The following is a 21899-nucleotide window of genomic DNA, read 5'->3' as shown; positions in this document are numbered from 1 at the left end:
TCTATTATTCAATATCATTTATCTATACAGCTCCTGGCCCGGGTTTTGCAGAATCTGGAGCTAGATACCCACGCGATGCGCAGGAGAGCTCCAACCTACGCATAAACACTCTTCTCCCAAACCTACCCCTCAGAGACCAGGATGGACCTACCTCGGCTTCCAAGAAATTGGCTGTTCGGGGAGATTCATGAATCGATAAATCCGTCTGGGTTGATTCGCGCATGACAGCTAATACGAACAACAGGTAACTTCGAAGCTCACCGGCATTCTGTGCTTCGAGTTCACCGGGGGATGGCCTGTTAATCGTCCTCTGTCTGCAGACTGCAGATACTTGTTGCAGCATCTCCAGGACCTCCTCGTCCAGGTAATGTATGACATCTTCAAAACAAACTCTTTATTATACTAAAACAACTTGACTGTGATGTGTTTTATAATCATGTAAACTTTTTTATTGCTTGCGAACAAGTGCCGCTTCATTGCATTGTATTCTCCAAGTACTAATACTATGCAATAATCATTATTACTAGTATTGATTCACTTGAAACACCCCAGTTTAGCGATCTAAATCAATCAGTTTGGCCGAAAACCGGAAAACTGTTTTAAGAGTAGAACTACTTCCACTAATACTTCTTCTTGTTCAAAGCAATATGGTAAGGTGGCCTTATAATTCATGTAATATTCCCCATCTACTTATCTATTAGTATGAAGTATCAGCAACTTCCCTAGTTGATTGAATTGAACTGTACAAAGTGTCTATGAAGAGGAAACTTCAAAGCAATATCTTCAAGGAATGTTGCGTAATAAATGTTATGTTTTTCATTTACTATTGGTGTAAAAAATTAGCAACTACCCTAGTTCAGTCACTTGAATTGATCAAGGTTGAGCCGGGAAGGTGTTTGAGATGGAGAAATTTAAACAAAAAAATTATTGTTACCCGATTACTGTTAACTTTTTTGAGAGACCGGAAAGAAAACATCGAAGAATTCTTCTTCTTTCTCTCGTTCTATTTCTTCTTCTTTTTCTTCTACAGATTTTTTCCCAGTTGTTTTCTACTTCTCCTTCCTTCTATTCATGACCTTCTTCCTCATCTCTTCCATTTTCCCTTTTTCTTCTTCATCTTAGATTGAAGTATACACAACACATTAAAAGGTTAAGTTACTAGAATAGAATAAAATAGAATAGAAAGAACTTTTATTGAATAAATAAGCTACCTTAAGCGAACCTCAAAGAGGCTGCTTGACAAGGTACCATATACAAAACATGTAAATTCAAATATAAATATAAACATATAAGTGAAATTTATTTTTTAAAGAATTTTACTTAACAGTTAAAATTATCATGATATTAACTAATTAAAATTGTTGGCGCAGCTCTCAAAAATCTCAATAGTGTTATAATGTATAGTCAACCTGAACTTACATACAAAAAATAGAACGGAATGAATTAAAACAATATTATGACATTAGTTTATTTTGTTTATTAAATATTGAATCAAATTATGCTACATCTAAAGTGTAATTATTCAACCAAATTTTCAAATTTCTTTTCAATAGGCACATAACAAAGCCAGCACAATTATCGGGAAAAGAAATAGTAATAGTATAGTAAGTTACTATAATTTATTAATTTAATAATAATTATTATTATTATCAAGTTAAAGTTATTGTGTTTGTTCTCTTTTAATCAGATGTTGGCTGCCCGCCAAAAAATGTTGTAATAGTTTTATAACTTCCAATATCAATTTCTTGAATATAGACTTCACTAGTTGTTATTGATCATGAGGATTAGTGCATTTATAATCGTAGTCCATGAAGTCCATAATTGAGCTATTTTAGATAGATAATAAACATAATTAAATTTTAGATTCCAACCTGAAAGTAGTGAAACTAGGGATTCTATTCCATGGAGTGCCGAATAGATATCCTGGTCTGGTTTTGATACGTAATACCCAGATATCCCGGAAAAATTCATCATCAGTCCTGGGAATGACGGGATTACAATCATCACATCGGGACTATATCCAATTACAATTGAACATAATTACCGGTACTTCATTCACAGTGATGTATATTAGTGATTCAGTGATTTTGTAATTATTTCAAACAATTTTTTCAGTTATTAGTTTCTCTGCTTTACTGCCTTATTGCAATATGAGGATCAAATCAAATTAATCTCAATTCACGAACTAATAAATATAATATTAAAAATAATCAATTCAAAGTATTGAGGGTACTGCTCACAAGCACATAGTCTGGCTGTGGATAATGAGTTCAATAATTCAAATTGATTATGTTATTTAATAAATTTAATGAATTTAAATACATTTTTCAAATGTTTATGTTGAAATTTATTACGTTCTTTCAATTTCGGATTCCATCAAGATCTGCGATTATCGATTCATTTGAATCACGACGAGCAGTCAACTAGATTTACTGCCATTGTCTAAAGGGCCCTACACACCTACGGATTTGGCCTGTCTTGGCTCGTGTCCTTGAACGACTCTGAGTCACTACACACTAGTACCCACACAGCACACTGATGTTTATAAAACGTTTTAATAAACATCACCTCTTAAACATTTGAAACGTTTAGACAACGTTGTATGTTGTTGGCCATAACGTTTTCTAAACGTTTATTCAACCTTTAGTTTGGTACTGACCTTAACGTTTAATAAACATTTATTGAAACGTTGTATTCAACATTCCGATAAACGTCATATCAACTTTTTGATAAACATTATAGTCAACATTTCAATAAACGTGTTATATCAACGTTTTGATGAACATTATAAAATCAACCATTAGTTGAGCATTCGATTCTTTCCCAGGTAGCACAGAAACGTTGAAATAAAGTTAGAAACACGTAATACCTTAACGTTGAAAACACGAAAAAATGTCCGCCATTTCCACATTATTTTCAACGTTGAATAGTAGTTGAAAAAACATCGTGGTAACCATTATTTTCAACTATCAACAGACGTTGAAAGCAAGTCGTGACAACCATTATTTTCAACTATAAATAGACATTGAAAGCACGTCGTGACAACCATTATTTTCAACTATAAATAGACGTTGAATTAGCCATACTTTTGAACCGGTACCTTAATAATTACATGGTAATATTTCTAAAATTATTTGGAAAGAGATGAAAATACAAAATCATATTTCCATATATGATTTCATATGGAAATCATATGATTTCATGTAACAGAAATATTACCGTGCAATGCGGTACATTGGTAAGGTGACATCAAAAACACACAATAAAAACCATATTACTTCAATTTTGATCCACAAAAATTATTATGATGAAAGTTGTTTAAAAAACTGAGATGGTTAGGCCTACAACCAAATTACCATGGTAATTTAATATACTCTGTCATTGTATAGCTAAAATCTCAAAAACATTTTATGTCTGTAAGAAACAGAACTTAAAACTATTATATAATATTATTATATTGAATGATGAAATACAAAATCAATATTTTTTTATTACCATGTTACAGTAAAACACTTTTATAAACTGCTTATTACACTACATCTAACCACTTTTTAATTTTAAAAACTGAATATACAAAACTTATGTATACATTCAAACAAAAATGTTGACTGTAATTGGAATGGGTCCGTATCACAGAGACCAGTTCTCACAGAGGCAAATAGTGTTTTTGAACGATATTAGTGTCACAGAGACAAGTTTCATAGGAACAGGTATTTTTATAAATGGCAGTCTCATAGGAACAAGTTCCCACAGAGACAAGGTGAGTCTCACAGAGACAAGGTGAGTCTCACAGAGACAAGGTGAGTCTCACAGAGACAACAAGGTCAGTCTCACTGGAACAAGTAGTGTCACTGGAACAAGAAGAGGGGTAGAGTCCCATTCAAACAAGTGGAGTGTCACAGAGACAAGGTCAGTCTCACAGGAACAAGGTTGGTGTGGTGTGTTGCCTACACATGAAGATGAAGGAATTCAATTCCCTCTAATAAATTGGATGTCATCTGTTTTTTAATATATATACTGTGAGGTGGTATTATCCAAATGCCTCACACAGGTATAAAATCTTACACTGAACCCTCGGTGTTGTAATCTCAAATTTATGAGTATGTGTATGAATTCTACAGAACACCAGACTGAGAGATTCAATGTAAGATTTAATTTAATAGTCCAAATCGCGAGAGGCACAAACTCCTGCACACCCTTGATCTGTTCAATGACTATCTCTATGAGAATAATATTCTTTGCAAGTATGCGTCGTAGTGTAGCAATTACTAGACACCAGATTCAGAGACCTTAAATTATTACCTGTATTGTGGACAGTGCACAAAATTAAACAGGTCAAGCAAGGAACTTGGTGCATATAATTTGCGGGATTGCGCCATTAATAAATTCCGACGGTCTAGGCTAGGTTTGATATACCAAATGCCATTCGTAAGATACTTCGCGGACAGAATCTTTCCAAGTTTCAGGCTCTATTGTATGATTCTTTACGCTATAAATGTTTCTGCTCTGTGGTAGGAACTTTTATTCCTAAGTCGATGAAGGGCACAGATAGAAGCTGAGATATTAGCAGGTAAGGACAGAGAACCTATGCTCTCGATCTGACCCCACTTAATACCTCCACCTAGATCAGTTCCTTGAACCAAATTTGAATAAATTATTTCAATGATCGTTTTTGATCGGTGCTTAACAAGTAAAAACGTGCCAAACACAAAATCTGAAGGGCTAAAGAAATAATCGAACTCAGGAAGTGAAGTATTGAATTTGAAATATAATGAGTAGTAATAATAATCAATAAACAGTACAGTTTCAAGATTTGATAAAAATCAGCCAGCTGACAGGCTTATTTGAATTGGTGCTATGATGCTGGGCTATCATGCACGTTCTCTTTACAAAGTTTAAAATTCTTAAAGATAAATTATAATTCCAAATGATTTAACTAGAAAATATTACAATGTGAAATTTAATATTAATCAGGGTCGTGGTTCAGGCAGATAAGGACAGTTAAACGACCACAAAACTTACAATTACAATTCAGTACACTTATCTTTCGATGGTTTGTCCAAACTTCAATCTTCAGCACATGGGAGATTTTTTATAAATCAATTATTTCCTTCACTAATAAAAAATTAATAATAAAATTTAGATTCATAGAAGTAATCAATAGATAGAATAATTTTACAAATATAACGAATAATATTGCCTCAGATATAGGCTAACATTTATAATACATAAATTTAACAAATAAGAATCTCACTAGAAAAATGGTAACTCTGAGAATAAGGTCTTTACAGTGAAGGCATTGGAAGGGAAGTAGTGTCTCTTCTCGAAAAACTCTTGCTGAGCAGTTCCGTCTTACTTAATTTGCATTTGCATAGAATTTTGCTATTGGTGGAAATTGTATGACGTATACATCACGTCAGAGATGAGTAATAGAATAATTCTTGCTTTACAATAAATAAACTTAAATTATCTGCCTTTTATTAGTAATTAAATTCTCTTCATATTTCTCCTTATTCAACATACAATGTGTTACTGCATATGCTAAGGCCTTTTCTAGTTGCTGATAACAAAAATAGAATATCATGTTTGAATAGCATCCCTTTTTGGTGTCATTTTCCTGACCTATGATTGGCCTACAGAGATTTTTACATCGGTCCATGCGGTTGATTCTATAATAATTATTATATAATATTAATATTTCATACGAGAGATTCTTATTACATTAATAAAAAAATGAATTTTATAATTCTTATCAATGATAATGCTTGTATCATGACCATGCTCGCTTTTATAATATCTAACATGTTGTATATTTCCATTAATAAATTATTTTAACAATAATAAATATATTTTTATTTTGAAACTCTTATCCTTATCACAATAATTATTGGTTTTTAGAAGTAATTATATCATCGTTTTGAAACGTAAGTTCAGCAGCACAAATAATTCATTTTGACTAATTTCTTAACTGCATTCAAAACAGCTGTTCACTAACATAAACAAAGTTGTAACCTCCAAATTTGATGGTTGACTATAAACAGTTTTATGTTCATGTCCAATAGATCAAAATCTTAGTGTGAATTCAACTATTGGGAGTGATTATAAATATATTTACTTAAAAAATAGAATAAATCGTTACCTCAGCGATCTTGATGTTAATAGCATTTTAAGTTTGAATAGCTGTGATGAGCTCTATAATGAGTTATGCCAAGTCTATGACTTGGGATATGAAAAATCAAAAATCAAAGTTAAAAACAAATCTCAAGTTAAACTTAAAAAGAATTGGATGACTCTAGAGTTGCATAGGAGATTGAAAGAAAGGGATAATTTGTATAGACACTCTGGTACACCAGAGGGCTTGGAAGCATATAAGAAATATCGTAACAAATTAAATAAAGATATTAAAAAGGCAAAGTGTAATTTTCTAAAAAATGAATTTGAGACAAACATTAATAGCATAAAAAATACTTGGTCATTAATCAACGTTGCCATGGGTAGACAAGAAAAGTTGTCAGTTGATGATAATATAATGAAACACATAGTGGTTGGTGATAGGCAGGTTGAGGAGGTTGTGGACCATTTCTGCAGTGAATTCACAGAAGGTGTTAGAGCTGCAAAACATGAGTGTAATATTACTACTTATTTAGAAAATGATAATGATACCAATGTTAATTTCCTAGCTTTGACTTACCTGATGCAGATGAATTAAAAATAGGTAATATCATCAGAAGTATGAGTTCAAATAAATCTCCAGGGATTGATAATATTTTGATGTCTGATATAAAAAATCACAGTATCAAGTTCATACCAATTATCACAAGATTAATCAATTTATCATTAGAGGAAGGTAAAGTTCCAAATAAATTGAAAACTTCCATAATAAAACCGATTTTCAAAAATGGATCCAGTTCAGAAATTTCTAACTATCGGCCTATTTCAATACTTTCTTCACCTGATAAGATAGTTGAAAAGTATATTTGTAATGAATTAGTTATGCATTTAAAAAATCACAATTTAATCCCTTCAGCTCAATTTGGATTCCAACGCGACAAATCAACTGGTCAGCTTTTATCCCAATTATGTAACTATATAAATAATAAATTGAATAAGAATTACCATGTTTTAATATTATTTCTAGATTTCAAGAAAGCGTTTGACACTTTATCTTTTCATAAAATTGTACAGTCCATGAGTGAAATTGGTTTGTCAAGACGAGGTATTAACTGGTTAATAGATTATTTGAATAACCGAAAGGTTACTGTTAAAGTAGGAAAATCCTACAGTCGCCAATCTTGGACCATTGCTTTATCTGGTGTCAGTAATCACAATGGTTGGTGTTTCAAAGGAAACTAAAATATTTCAGTATGCTGATGACACAGTTAGTTATGGTAGCCAGCCACACAAGTTTTGATGAAGCAAGAATATTGCTACAAAGAGACTTTGATAGAATGCAAAGATGGATCCATGATAATGGCTTGACTTTGAATTAAAAAAAAAACACTTGTATGCATATGAGACCGCCACGTCAAACCTCAAAGTCCACTAATATTACTATGCATTCCTTAAATTGTCTACATGAGAATAACTTTGGAACTCTTTGTACTTGTAATGAAAAGGTCAAACAAGTTACAATTCAAAAGTATCTTGGTATTTTCATTGATGATTGTTTAAAGTGGGGTCCTCACATTGATAGTTTATGCCAGCGTCTTCGCTCATGTCTATTTGGTTTATATAACTTACAGCGATCTGTCTCAAAGAAGACATTGATAGTTGTTTATAAAGCCCTAGCTGGATCCGTAGTAAGATACGGTGTCAATGTTTGGGGTAATGCAAGTGGCTATGAAATTGATAGAGTTAAGAGATTACAAAATTCCTTGCTGAAAATAGTTCATTCAAAACAAGAGAGTTACCCTAAGCCAAATTTGTTTAAAAAATATAGCATTCTTCCTGTAAACGAGCTTTTCAGATATGATATCTTATTAAATGATTATTTTTCTAATAACTATAAAATGTCTAGTAGAATTTTGCATGAGCGAAGACAAGGTGCTGCTTATAAGAGGTTTATTGTGCCCGAATACAATAATTATCATGGTAAATGTGAACTTAGTTATGTTGTACCAACTATTTTCAATGAGTTGCCAGATGATTTAATTGGTCTGGATAGAATTTCAATTGTTAAGAATAAGATGAAACACTTTCTGTTAAATAATTTGAGTGATCTTCATAAATTCTTTCTTTTTTTATATATTTTTTCTTGTGTATTATTGTTTGTGATAAGCAACAACTGAAATCTCATTGTTTTATTATTTTATTGCTACACAATACAATTAGATGAATTATTATCAATGTATCAATAAATTTTTTTTCTACCCAAGATTGACAACTATTTCTCTTTTGATATGATTTAAATTGAAAATTATTATTTTGGGATCACTGATTGATTATATCAATGTACTATTTCTATGGTTTTTTTTTTAATATAATGTAAAACTTGACTCCTCCAGTCAAACCTTCTTTAGAAGGTTTTGGAGAATTTATAATTCGTCTGGTTTATAATATTTGAAATGTTCTACTGAAAGGGAATCTTCTTATCTTTTGTGATTCTTGCTTTTTTTATTATTCTTCATTTGTTTTGTTTGTAAGATTTCTTTTTTGTTATATTTTCTATAATAAACTCCCTTCTTCTGGGGGTACCAGGACGAAGGAAAAAGGAAGGAAAGGAAGGACTATTATTATTATTATTATCAATAGTATTATTATTCTCATTTAAAGAAATACAACAATAACATTCGAAATAGATAGTCAACTATTCATCTACCTTTTTTCACACATCTCTTTCAACTTCCCTTCACCACCAACTTTCTTATCTAATTTATTTTGACTATTTATCTATCTTATTTAACTATCCTCTAACTTATAGGAGATATTGACATATTTTAGTGGATCACACTCCTCTTCCTTCTTCCATCTCTTTCTTTTTTCTTCATTCTTTTTCATCCTCTAATTCTTTTTTTCTTAACTTTTTGTTGAACTTCTTCATTTCCTTTTCAACTTTTCCTTTCCTCTTCTGCACTTTCACTTTCATCTTTCCTGTGGAGTTTTAGTGGAAATTATATCCATGATAACCTTTTCCAACGATCATGAACGGTTTAATCTTGGCCGATTTAAGTAGATACAGAACAATATTGTATTATCGAATACAAATTGCATTTCATCTTCAGACCGTTCATTCATTTTTCAAATTGTACTGTATAGAATTAATTGAAGTTAGCTGTATCGTTGATATTATAAATAATTATGAACAACGATCGTGATGCTACAAAAATGATTACGCAACAGCTGCAGCCCCAAACTCTAGACTAACAATGAGAAAGAAAGAAATGTACAATACTATTCATTCATTCATTTTGTATAGGCCTCACAATTAACCATTATCATATAATAACACTTTCACGAATCGATGAATGTGGAGGCTTGATTATCATCTGAATGATTTCCATCAGTATATTTTTTAAAATTCTGTCATTCATCTACTTTGAATTATTATTCTATGAATAAATTTTGTTGGATCTTGTAAAAGAGCATGATTAATATTTTATATAGGATTTAGGCTATATGCTACAAAAATCAGGTGATTTTACCCTTAGGGAAATAATGCAAGTTATTGAAAAAATCATATCATTGTAGAATGTTAAAATATTGATTGAAACTTGAATATTGTCAGAGAGAAATCAGGTGATTTCACCCTAGGATCACAACTTGAAGCTTGCTGTTTGTGAATTTCCTCTTTTTGAAGGTGTTCATTCCAGAAATTAGGAGCTTTGAACACTATCATGGAACTTACCTTTTCGAATTTATACTCATTCGAAAGCTTATGAAATGGAGAAGTTTTTGAAGTATTGAAACTACTATAATCACCCGAGGAAAAACGGAGAAAAAACGGTTTGGAATTTTACTTTGAATTTAAAGAATAGCATTTTTTCAAGTTTAAGCCCTAATAAAAAACTACAAAATATCTTACAACAGATAAAATTACATTAATCATGTTTAAAATGTTTCTCTATTTCCAAAAATACCCTTGAAATTGAAATTCGACCAGTAGTTTTCGAGTTATTGAGTATTTAATGACCAGAAGTAGGCATATTCTGAAAATATCGAAAAATCGATAAATCTCGAAAACTATGGTCGATAGGAAAAACGTTTACTGAACAGTTTTTGTCAGAAATGTCGAGTAGAATCTATGGTTAACGGTTGTTACAACCTTGGTGGGACACTCTGTATATTTCCCATTTCGTGGAATTATTATGAAATTTTGATTTTCAGAAAGTTATTGTTATCTTTGGTTCTAACTTGAAATATACATACAATCTATGTCGATTGTAAAACATATTGTTAAATACTATTATTTAATGCCTTCAAGTTAGTTACCTTTTCTAATGGGCCTTTCTTCTCGGCAAGATCTTGCACATCCACCGGACGTTTTTCGAATGAACTTTTATTACCATCGCACGCGTCTTCCACAATCTCCACTTATGAATAATCCCCTTTTCCTGAAGAGACTCAATCGATTTGTGCGATAATGATGTTGTATGCAACCGGAGGCAGTTTCTCAGGGGGGGGGAAGGAAGAGTGTGATGATGAGGTGGAAAGGGAAGTTAGATGGAATAGTGGAGAGGAAAATGGAATTGAATCAAATTATGAAATTAAGGAAAAACTTGGAGAACAGAATGAGAATGTACAAAAAATCAGGAGAGATGAGAAAGATGTGGAAATGGAAGTAAGTCAAGGTATGAATTTAGAAAGAAATGAAAAAGAAATATTGGCTATTATTGGAAAAAGTGAAATTGATAAGAATAATTATCAAATGAAGACTATGTATGAGTTGATGCATACTCAACAAAAAGAAGAAAATTAATGAAAAAGCAATTCAAAGTACCCCAACAGCCAAAGAAAGTCAGTCTTATCAAGCAGTGTTGCATGTAATGCAGTGTTATGTTTTGTTCATGTTCGTTTCATCTTGTGAGTTTTATTTATGTTTGTTTTATTCTTCATGTTTTGTTTATGTTTGTAATCCTTTTCATCTTGTGAGTTTTATTTATGTTTGTTTTATTCTTCATGTTTTGTTTATGTTTATAATCCTTTTCATATTCATTCATTTTATGGCTTGACAACAAGCCAATTTGTCAGAATGGCCGAGTGTAGGATATGAGATTGTAGCGATGGTAATTATTCTATTTTGACGTATGATGCTATCATCATATGAAAGTAATCATGTGATTAATTCCATAAGCAACATCGTTGCTTATGGAATTGTTGACTATGAATAGTTGACTATATCTATTTCGAATGTTATTGTTGTATTTCTTTAAATGAGAATAATAATACTATTAATAATAATAATAATAATAATAATAATAATAATAATAATAATAATAATAATAATAATAATAATAATAATATGCAAAATGTTTTCCCAGAAGAACCCAGAATTGAAACTTGGTCGTTAGAAAGACGAATCGCTCAGAGTGCGAGGATGAAAGAGTGGATGAAGGGTACACTCCCCTTAATCTTTCTGAGCTGCCTACTGCTGACTTCAAAACAAACAAGCAGCAAGAGAGTGAGATTATGGAGCAGTGGAAGTCGAAGCAGCTTCATGGAATGCATGCGTTTGCCTTATCACAGCCTGGAGTTGCTGTGATAAGGAGGAGGCTTCCAATGCATGGCTTTGGCACAGGGACCTGCTTATTGAAATGAAAGGATTTTTGATTGCCATACAGGATCAAGTAATTGCAACAAAAAATTATCAAAGGCATATAATGAAGCTGCCTATAAATAATGATTCATGCAGACGTTGTGGCTTGGCACCTGAGACTATTCAGCACAACATGTCTGCATGTCAATCACTGGCAGCTACTGACTATTTACTGACTATCAGGACCTTGCTCTGAAGTACCAAATCATCAATCAGAAGCTGCCCTACTACTCGTACAAGCCATCCCCAGTCTTGGAGAATGAGACACATAAGTTATATTGGGATCGGTCGGTGCTGACAGACAGAACAGTTGCTGATAATAGACCAGATATCATCCTCATTGATAAGGTAGCTAAGGAAACAACACTAATAGATGTTGGCATACCATGCTGCCACAACTTGGACCAGTATTATAATGAAAAGGTCTCCAAGTACCTTCCCTTGGTTGCTGAGATCAAGGATGTCTGGATGCAAGAAAAGGTCACAATTGTTCCTGTCATTATCTCCACACTTGGAGTTCTAACTAGAAAAGTGTCAGCAAATCTTTGTCAGATGGGAATATCGAGGAGTGCAAAATATGCCATTGAAAAAGCAGTTGTTCTCAGCACAGCATCCATTGTGAGATCATTTTTGAACATTTCAGTTTAGTAATGCACCAAAGTCTTGCCAAAGGCCGACTTAATAAACACGCAATAAACACTCACTTGTCATGTGATGAATGAAATGAATAATAATAATAATAATAATATAATAATAATAATAATAATAATAATAATAATAATAATACAAAGCGGTGGCTCTGTTTCAAATCAATGATTCATCACATTGACTATTATAAATATTATAAAGGGAAAACTCTTGTGAGAGAGAATGAAACGTGTGTGTGTGTGTGTGTGAGAGAGTGAGAGAGTAAGTGAGTTTGTTTGATTCGCTGCTTTTATTAAAACCTCTCGCATTGAAATAGTTATTTGTATATCTAGAGTGAAAAGTGCTGTTTTTTCTCTCTGAGGGAAAAGTTTAAAGCCCAAGGCGAAGCCGAGGGCAACAATTTTCCTGAGGGAGAAAAAACATTTTTCAATCGTGATATACACAACATTTTTCCTTCACCTACATTTTTATAAAAACTGCAAATAAAATAATTTTTAGAAACGTTCGTGACTAAACAATGTGTTACAACATAATCTAAACTACAGCTATGATGAAGTTCCTGTTTCAAATTCGATTAGTTGATAAGGAATATTCGTTGGCTGGTATTTTGAATAGCATGGAATATAAAAAATATTTTTACATTTTTCTAGTATAGTGATATGGAGTTTGTAATAATTTAAACATACGAACATATATTTCATATGTTTATCAAATCTGGTTGAGGTATTGAATTTAGTTGGCTCAATGACTGACTACTTACTCTAATGCTTCCTCATCTGAGCTCTCAAGATATGAGCGTGGGAGTGAAACGCTGAAAAATACAACTTTTAAACTACCCTCATCCCCTTAGCACATGATTTGGGAATGGGGACTTCCGATATGTTCTCCTTCTAACCAGTCATAACAAAGCAAAAAAGTCAAAAATTGTGTTCAAAACATCCCCTCCAAATTCCTTTTTCAATTGGTCTATTGATACAGAAATGGAGATTTCACAATCAGCACTAAAGCTGCTGTAAAAGGTGTAGGAAAATTCGTGAAAGTGTGAAATTATACATCAAGTTGAAGAGAATTTGATGCTAGCATAGATTTTTCCCATCGATTTTTAAAAAGTTATAAGAGCAAAAATTGAAAAATAAATTGGAGGCAAATATGTTTTTTCAAAAATGTCACACCTTTAAGAGCAGCTATCTCGAAAACTAGGGAAGATATAGAAAATGTTGTTTAAATGTTTAAATGTTTAAATGTTTAAATGTTTAAATGTTTAAATGTTTAAATGTTTAAATGTTTCAATGTTTAAATGTTTAATGTTTAAATGTTTAAATGTTTAATGTTTAAATGTTTAAATGTTTAAATGTTTAAATGTTTAAATGTTTAAATGTTTAAATGTTTAAAGTTTAAATGTTTAAATGTTAAATGTTTAAATGTTTAAATGTTTAATGTTAAATGTTTAATGTTTAAATGTTTAAATGTTTAAATGTTTAAATGTTAAATGTTAAATGTTTAAATGTTTGAATGTTTAAATGTTTAAATGTTTAAATGTTGAATGTTTAAATGTTTGAATGTTTAAATGTTTAAATGTTTAAATGTTTAATGTTTAAATGTTTAAATGTTAAATGTTAAATGTTTAAATGTTTAAATGTTTAAATGTTTAAATGTTAAATGTTAAATGTTTAAATGTTTAAATGTTTAAATGTTTAAATGTTTAAATGTTTAAATGTTTAATGTTTAAATGTTTAAATGTTTAAATGTTTAAATGTTTAAATGTTAAATGTTTAATGTTTAAATGTTTAAATGTTTAAATGTTTAAATGTTTAAATGTTTAAATGTTTAAATGTTTAAATGTTTAAATGTTTAAATGTTTAAATGTTTAAATGTTTAAATGTTTAAATGTTTAAATGTTTAAATGTTTAATGTTTAAATGTTTAAATGTTTAAATGTTAAATGTTTAAATGTTTAATGTTAAATGTTTAAATGTTTAAATGTTAAATGTTTAAATGTTTAATGTTTAAATGTTTAAATGTTTAAATGTTTAAATGTTCAAATGTTTAAATGTTAAATGTTTAAATGTTTAAATGTTTAAATGTTTAAATGTTTGAATGTTTAAATGTTTAATGTTAAATGTTTGAATGTTTAAATGTTTGAATGTTTAAATGTTTAAATGTTTGAATGTTTAAATGTTTGAATGTTTAAATGTTTGAATGTTTAAATGTTTAAATGTTTAAATGTTTGAATGTTTAAATGTTTAAATGTTTAAATGTTTGAATGTTTAAATGTTTAAATGTTTAAATGTTTAAATGTTTAAATGTTTAAATGTTCAAATGTTTAAATGTTTAAATGTTTAAATGTTTAAATGTTTAAATGTTTAAATGTTTAAATGTTTAAATGTTTAAATGTTTAAATGTTTAAATGTTTAAATGTTTGAATGTTTAAATGTTGAATGTTTAAATGTTAAATGTTTAAATGTTTAAATGTTTAAATATTTAAATGTTTAAATGTTTAAATGTTTAAATTTTAAAATGTATAAATGTATAAATGTTTAAACGTTTATTGTTGCACATTTACAGCGAAATGCGGTAATAGATTTTCATGAAATTTCACAGGTATGTTCCTTTTTACTTTCCTTGCCCTACTACCATAGGTAAGGAAAGTATTGCTTTCCAAAAAAAATTAAGGTACCCTAATTTAAAGTTTTCCATACTTTTTTAGGTTCCCAAGGAGTCCAAAAACATGATTTTTGGGTGTTGGTCTGTGTGTGTGTGTGTGTGTGTGTGTGTGTGTGTGTGTGTGTGTGTGTGTGTGTGTGTGTGTGTTGTGTGTGTGTGTGTTGTGTGTGTGTGTGTGTATATGTGTGTGTGTATGTGTGTATGTCTGTGAACACGATAACTCCATTCCTAATCAACCGATTGACTTGAAATTTTAAGCTTAAGGTCCTTATACCATGAGGATCTGACAATAAGAAATTCAATAAAATTGAATTCAAAATGGCGGGAAAAATGGCGGATAATTACTAAAAAACCATGTTTTTCACGGTTTTCTCGAAAACGGCTCCAACGATTTTCTTCAAATTCATACCATGAATAGCTAGCTATTTATAAGCCCTATCAACTGACATGAGTCTCATTTCTCAGAAAATTGCAGGAGCTCCGTAATATACTTGAGAAAAATGGCGGATATTTACTAAAAAAACATGTTTTTCACGATTTTCTCGAAATAACTTGACCGTTTTTTCAACTTCATACATACTCTGTATAGTTATTTATCTGGCATGAGTCTCCTTTCTGGGAAACTAATTGGGGGTCCACCCCATCCTTGAGAAATGGACTTAGTAACCTCCTTCTCGTGCATGAGGTAGGTAGGTAGAGCAGTTCATAAAAAGAACACATAGTCGAGATATTTCATCTGTAGAACAGCTGTTTTGACGACTTTAAAAAAATGACGACTAAAAAAAAATCATCGAATTTCACAATTTACTCAAAGGAAAAATTACTCTGAAAATAATTATATATACACATATACAAAAGTCTGATCGTAGTTTCAAATATGAGCAAGGAAAGTTGTGTGAGTGTACCACACCAGATTTTTTAATTGCGCGTCGACGTATATACAAGGTTTTTGGAAATTTTGCATTTCAAGGATAATATAAAAGGAAAATGGAGCCTCCTTCGTACGCCAATATTAGAGTAAAAATCAGACTATGAGAATTATTCATCATAAATCAGCTGACAAGTGATTACACAGATGTGTGGAGAAGCCAGTCTAATGCTGTATTTCCATAAGGTCTATAGTTTCAATCAGGTACTTGTGGATGAGAATACTGCGTGAGGTCTACTGTTCACAGAACTACTAGTAGAAACTATTATTTGTTTTTGAACCAAAAACTTTGATTTTTAGACTTAGAAGATTTGCCTTCACTTACTTCACATCTCCATCAATACCTACTCGAAGTTGAGGATGATTGATCATTGGAAATAAAAATTGAAGCTGTTATTTGATTAAATATGATTTTAACGACAATTATATACTACTTCACATACAGCAGACGTAGACTACACGTCTGGATACTCTCAATTGAATATAATTATTAGCTATCCGTAAAATTATAATATTAGAAACCAAACGAATCCAATAAACTCCAGCTATGTGATTTTCTTCAGAATTCATTTGATAACACAGTACTTGAAGGCTATAGATACATCAATCAGTAGAAATCAGAATTTATAAGCATTCTTCAAATTCATCTCATAATGAGTTGGTGCCAGTTGCATTGATTGGAATGCCTCCCTTGTAAAGTGGCGAGTGCTATCCAATTTCCCAAGATGGCAATGACCTAGATATAAATTAACCGCAGTAAATGAAGCCCATTATTAGACTCTCATTAGACATCTTCGAAATTTCGGTGAGCGAGCCGATATTGAATACGGAATGAGGCGTATTAATAATGTAGATTAATTGGTGCAGATTTGGTTCGATGAACCTGCGGTATACAAGATTCTGTTGCTTATATTTATTCTGATTTATTCACGACTAATGGAGTCTGCTTGTTGAATCGATAATACCTCTAAAAAATTAATAGGATGTTAAGCTTATTCTGGAATACTCAGCTTTCTGTCGGAAAAGGTTTGACCTTAAACTCTGATACAACAGTAACCTTCACTAATAGCCAAACACAAATTGTAGCCTACTTCAAAGAATAAAAGTGACACCTGAGTCTGAGACAAACACATCAATCGATTTCGATGCAATCAAATGGCGTTTTAATCAGTGGTCTGAGTCATTTTATTCAATTAACTGCAGAAAACGTTTTCCTACTACTTACTACGATTAAATCCAACTTATCCAGCTCAACTATTTTTAGCGCTCAAATTACACCTTTCTTGTATTTCTTTGCAATTTGCATTGCAGATGGTATCCCTTGCTATTGTAATGATAATATCCCATTATAACGTAGCATATCAACTGAAAAAACACTATCCATGCACCGAGTGAATGCAGAATGCACCATGTTCGATTCCCACTCCATTTGTTTTCAATCAAATCAAACTGTACTCTAGTGCAAAAACTACTGTAATAGAATCCTACTATAATAGAATCTCATTTTTCTGCTTGGTAGTACAATGATTATAGTTATTTATTTATTTACAATGCAAATAACACTAATGAAATAACATTGAAAGATAAAATAATAAGGTAGTCCTTGTGCTATTTTTCTTCCAAATGTATAGATGACAAAGTCCAAGATAAGGTTAAAATTTCACGTGTACAATTTTTATAAAATTTTGGTCCAAAATGAACATTAAAACTATAAATTTTGAATTTAGATGGCTTAAATTGATAAATTAATTAGAAATATTCCACTCAATTACCACTTTTAACGAATAATATTGAGTTATTTAAGAGATTTGGAACTATTCAAGAAACACAAACTCGTAAACACTAAAGCTCAGCTGAGCTTTATCTATTCTATAATGATATTACGTCTTAGAGTTGGACATCATAGAATTTATGATGAGGATGACACTTTGGAATCATTTCATCAATCTATTATTTTCGCCTGCATAAGAAAGGAGATTTAAACTTTCCAACTTTCACTCACTAAAATGAATATTTACACTTCGAAAAACAAATCTTCCTTCAAAAATAGATATCATAAATAACCTAATGATTATAATTATATATTGTGTGAAATAAATATTGTGACTGGTGTCGAGCGATTAGAGCAAGTCAATCATTTTGAATACTTGGGAACCGTCTTTAGCAGGTAACCCTCTTCATAAATATATATATTCGTATGGTCAGGGGAATTATTGTTTATTGTTTTCGAAGGGACGGATCCAAAGGCTCAAAGAACCCCACACGTCAACTGAAGCTTATTGTGTTCCCAAGTAGTATGTTAGTTAGGCAAACCAATACATGTGTCCTTTATAAGAACCAGGAGTTTTTCCCTATACTAACATCCCATTTATCGCCTGGTTGCTTGTCGCAGTCCAGTATGATATGCTTGGCAGTCTCTTCAGACTGATTAGTTCTCGAGACCTACGTGAGTTCCACTCCTGGCCTTGTTTGTAGGTCCTTCCGCTGAGGAAGGGGTGGCCAAGTTGCCTCTAGACCACCCTTGACTCAGCCTCTTGACCCACATTTGTGGCTGTTGTTTCACCCATCTCTGGTCTCTTAGGTTTTTTACTTTCCTTGCCCTATTACCATAGGTAAGGAAAGTATTGCTTTCCAAAAAAAATTAAGGTACCCCAAATTCAAGTTTTCTATACGTTTCAAGGTCCCCTGAGTCCAAAAACATGATTTTTGGGTGTTGGTCTGTGTGTGTTTATGTGTGTATGTGTGTGTGTGTATGTGTGTGTATATGTGTGTGTTTGTGTGTATGTGTGTATGTCTGTGAACACGATAACTTTATTCCTAATTAACCGATTGACTTGAAATTTTAAACTTAAGGTCTTATACCATGAGGATCCGACAACAAGAAATTAAAAAAAAAATCAATTCAAGATGGCGGAAAAAATGGCGGATAATGACTAAAAAACCATGTTTTTTGACATGCTATGGAATTTCTCTAATCTCTTTCTTATAATTTATATTTATATCTAATTTCTATCTTATTCAATCTATATAGTTATTATACTAGTACAGTCCAAATTCAAGGTTAAGAAAGAAATTGTGAAGAACCAATAAGCCAGATGAGTAGAAGCCGGATAATCGAGGTATTCAATTTAAACGTACAAACTATGTGGAGAAATACAGTATCATTAGAGAAGAAAAAAAGGACGAGGAAAAATCGATAAGCCGAATTGGCAGGAGCCGGATAATTCACGTGTAATTTAATTGAAAAATTATGTAGGGTGAGACAGTATCAATATCCAAGAGTAAAGAGAAAGAGAAAGGAAAAGAGAAAGAAAAAGAAGAAGAAGCATTTCCACCATTATTCTTGTGGAAATGGCATACACTCGAGTAATTACTAGCTAGAGATTACTAGAAATTTTACTTGTTTTAAATGTCAGAAGAAATGACACTTTTCCAACTATGTAGATCTGTGAAAATTTCCGATGCAAACAATCCGAGATAATTCCTGTTAAAAAAACAACAATTCCTGTTGGAAAAACAAATAGATTCTGAATTCAATGACTGAATTCATTGTTTCTACTTTCTTACAACTATGCTACCATCCCTCTTGAATACGGTTATTAATATCATTGTTAAAATATAAAAGCAGAATCCCCAGTGGATATCAGAACCAACTCGGAACCATCTACAACGACTCTCCATCACTGAACGAGGAAAATCGCATCCAGAGGTGTACGTAGGTATATTTAATACCTTGGCTAGGTTGACGGAAAGTGGAGAAGGTAGAGCTAATTTATCGGGGAACTGGTTGGTTGAAGTGGGAAGTCACATAGAAAAAAGTCTGGATACCAAGTTGATATAGCAAATATATTATATCTTCAAAATTTACTCGAAATCTCATTATCAGATATTCAGAATTTTTAAGACTGTCAGAAGTACAATCAAATTTAGTGTCGGCAACCTATCCTCTTTATAAGAAAATAAATCCTTCTTCCACTTTAGGAGAGCAACTTAACATGAAATCACTTTTTGCTAGAACAAGAATCGTAACTCAGCTGCGCCTGGCATCGGATAGGGGTATGTATTTGTTCAGAAATAGAGGAACATGGATAGACTCTTCCAAGAATTGTCCCTTGTCCTATAGGTAATTACAGAGAGTTGAAAACTCTGGAGCATTTTATGTTGCGCTGTCCTATGTACAGATGCTGTAGAATTCAATTTTTAGGTAAATTTTACCAAGATATAGTTAATAATGCGGACAGGTTGATGGTACTGTTGTCAAATCTGCCAGAAGAGAAGATAAATAGAGTTCATCTTTACATTGTGAAGTCTTTAGAGATAAGAGAAATGATATGTGATATGTAATTCAATCTGTGAATTAATGTAAGATAATAAGTTTAATAATAATTGGTGTCCACTACTAAATAGACTACTACCACTGCTCCTTATTCAATTCTTGATTGTTTTGTTCCAGCTGTATCAACCATACATATATATATATATATATATATATATATATATATATATATATATATATATAGTACTTGTTTTCAATTTATCTCCTTGTTTATTCTATAAGTATATTAAAAAATGTAGTCATTGTATGATGTTGTGAAATTTTAACATGCACAAGAATATCTCATATAAGCTCAACTCTATCTGTATGTTTTTCATGAACAAATAAATTGATTTATTATTATTATTATTATTATTATTATTATTACTTAGAAGAGTACGCATAGACTAATTAGGCCTATGCTCCAATAAAGCATACAAATAGAAGTGAAAGATTTCTTCGCGTCATCTGGCTGCCAGATATCACACTCTTCCAATAACATTGGAGAATATGATTCTGGAGTGGTTGATTTATATAAAATGTAATTAAATGGCAAACTAAGTCATATTATTTGTACTCGATTTATATACCAGTTCGTGTTTGTATTTATGAGTTTACATGAAACTAAACTCCTTCACTCTAGCTTTCTTCTCATTCAATTTTTGAATGTGAGACCTTTCTTTCAAATTTGTGAATGTGAGAGGGTGCGAACGATATTGAAAGATTCACTTCAAACTGGAAGCTGTCAGCATTGGTTGAATGTGAAGTATTAATGTTATTCATATGAGATGCTGACAGTTCCAAGTCAATCTTAGTAAATAATCAATTTGCTTTTCTATGCAGATGATTAAGTTTTTTTTCTCAGTTATAACATCACTATAATCGAAAAAACTTAGATTTGAACAGAGAAAATACAAAAGGAAAGTGGAAACGATGAATTTAACTCTGTCAAAAATCTGTCTATCAGAGGCGAATCATAAAGGTGTGACATAAACACACATAGTCTACTAATACATATTGTTATGGATGAGGCCTTTAAAAGGATGGCAGAAGGCGAGGGGTTTCCAGTAAACAACATAGTGGCAGGAGGGGGGGCTTCTGGATCATTTCCGTGAGCTCATCTTGGTGCAGGGTGACGTCGACCAATGACAAGCGCGTTCCAGAACGATTCGTCGGACGTTTGCCACATTTCTGGATGTTTCTAGACTGTTCTGCCCGCCTTATAAATGGTGTGAGTTGCAGTCGGGAAGTCAGTTAAGAAACTACAGTGGAGTGTTCGCTTCTTCTCATTGTGACAGAATAGTGATAAAGTGGTAATAATCGTGACATACTAGTGATTAAGTGATAATAATCGTGACAGACTAGTGATAAAGTGATAATAATCGTGACAGACTAGTGATAAAGTGATAATAATCGTGACAGACTAGTGATAAAGTGATGATAGACTTTATTATTCCTGGTTAGAGTGATTCTTGAACAGCTATTTATATTAGATAACATAAGCTTGTGATAATTCTGTGTGATTTATTAGGTAGTTAACAGTTTATAGTTATTTCTAGTTCACTTCCGTGTGTTATAGTGATGTAAGTAATA

General features: G+C 31.6%; 1 protein-coding gene across 1 annotated transcript in view; it reads left to right on the top strand.

The window, feature by feature from the left end:
- Positions 1 to 276: 276 nt before the first annotated feature.
- Positions 277 to 21899, top strand: part of LOC111043629 (ATP-binding cassette sub-family A member 2) — a 166108-nt gene continuing 144485 nt past the window's right edge. Inside the window, exon 1 of the mRNA XM_039441849.1 lies at positions 277 to 364. The gene's annotated coding sequence lies outside the window, so the exon portion shown is untranslated. The remainder of the gene's footprint in view (positions 365 to 21899) is intronic.

This window comes from Nilaparvata lugens, chromosome X, assembly GCF_014356525.2.
Source record: "Nilaparvata lugens isolate BPH chromosome X, ASM1435652v1, whole genome shotgun sequence".
Classification (NCBI taxonomy): Eukaryota; Metazoa; Arthropoda; class Insecta; order Hemiptera; family Delphacidae; genus Nilaparvata; species Nilaparvata lugens.
Note: the sequence above shows the minus strand (reverse complement) of the source record. Positions and strands in the feature narration are given on the sequence as shown.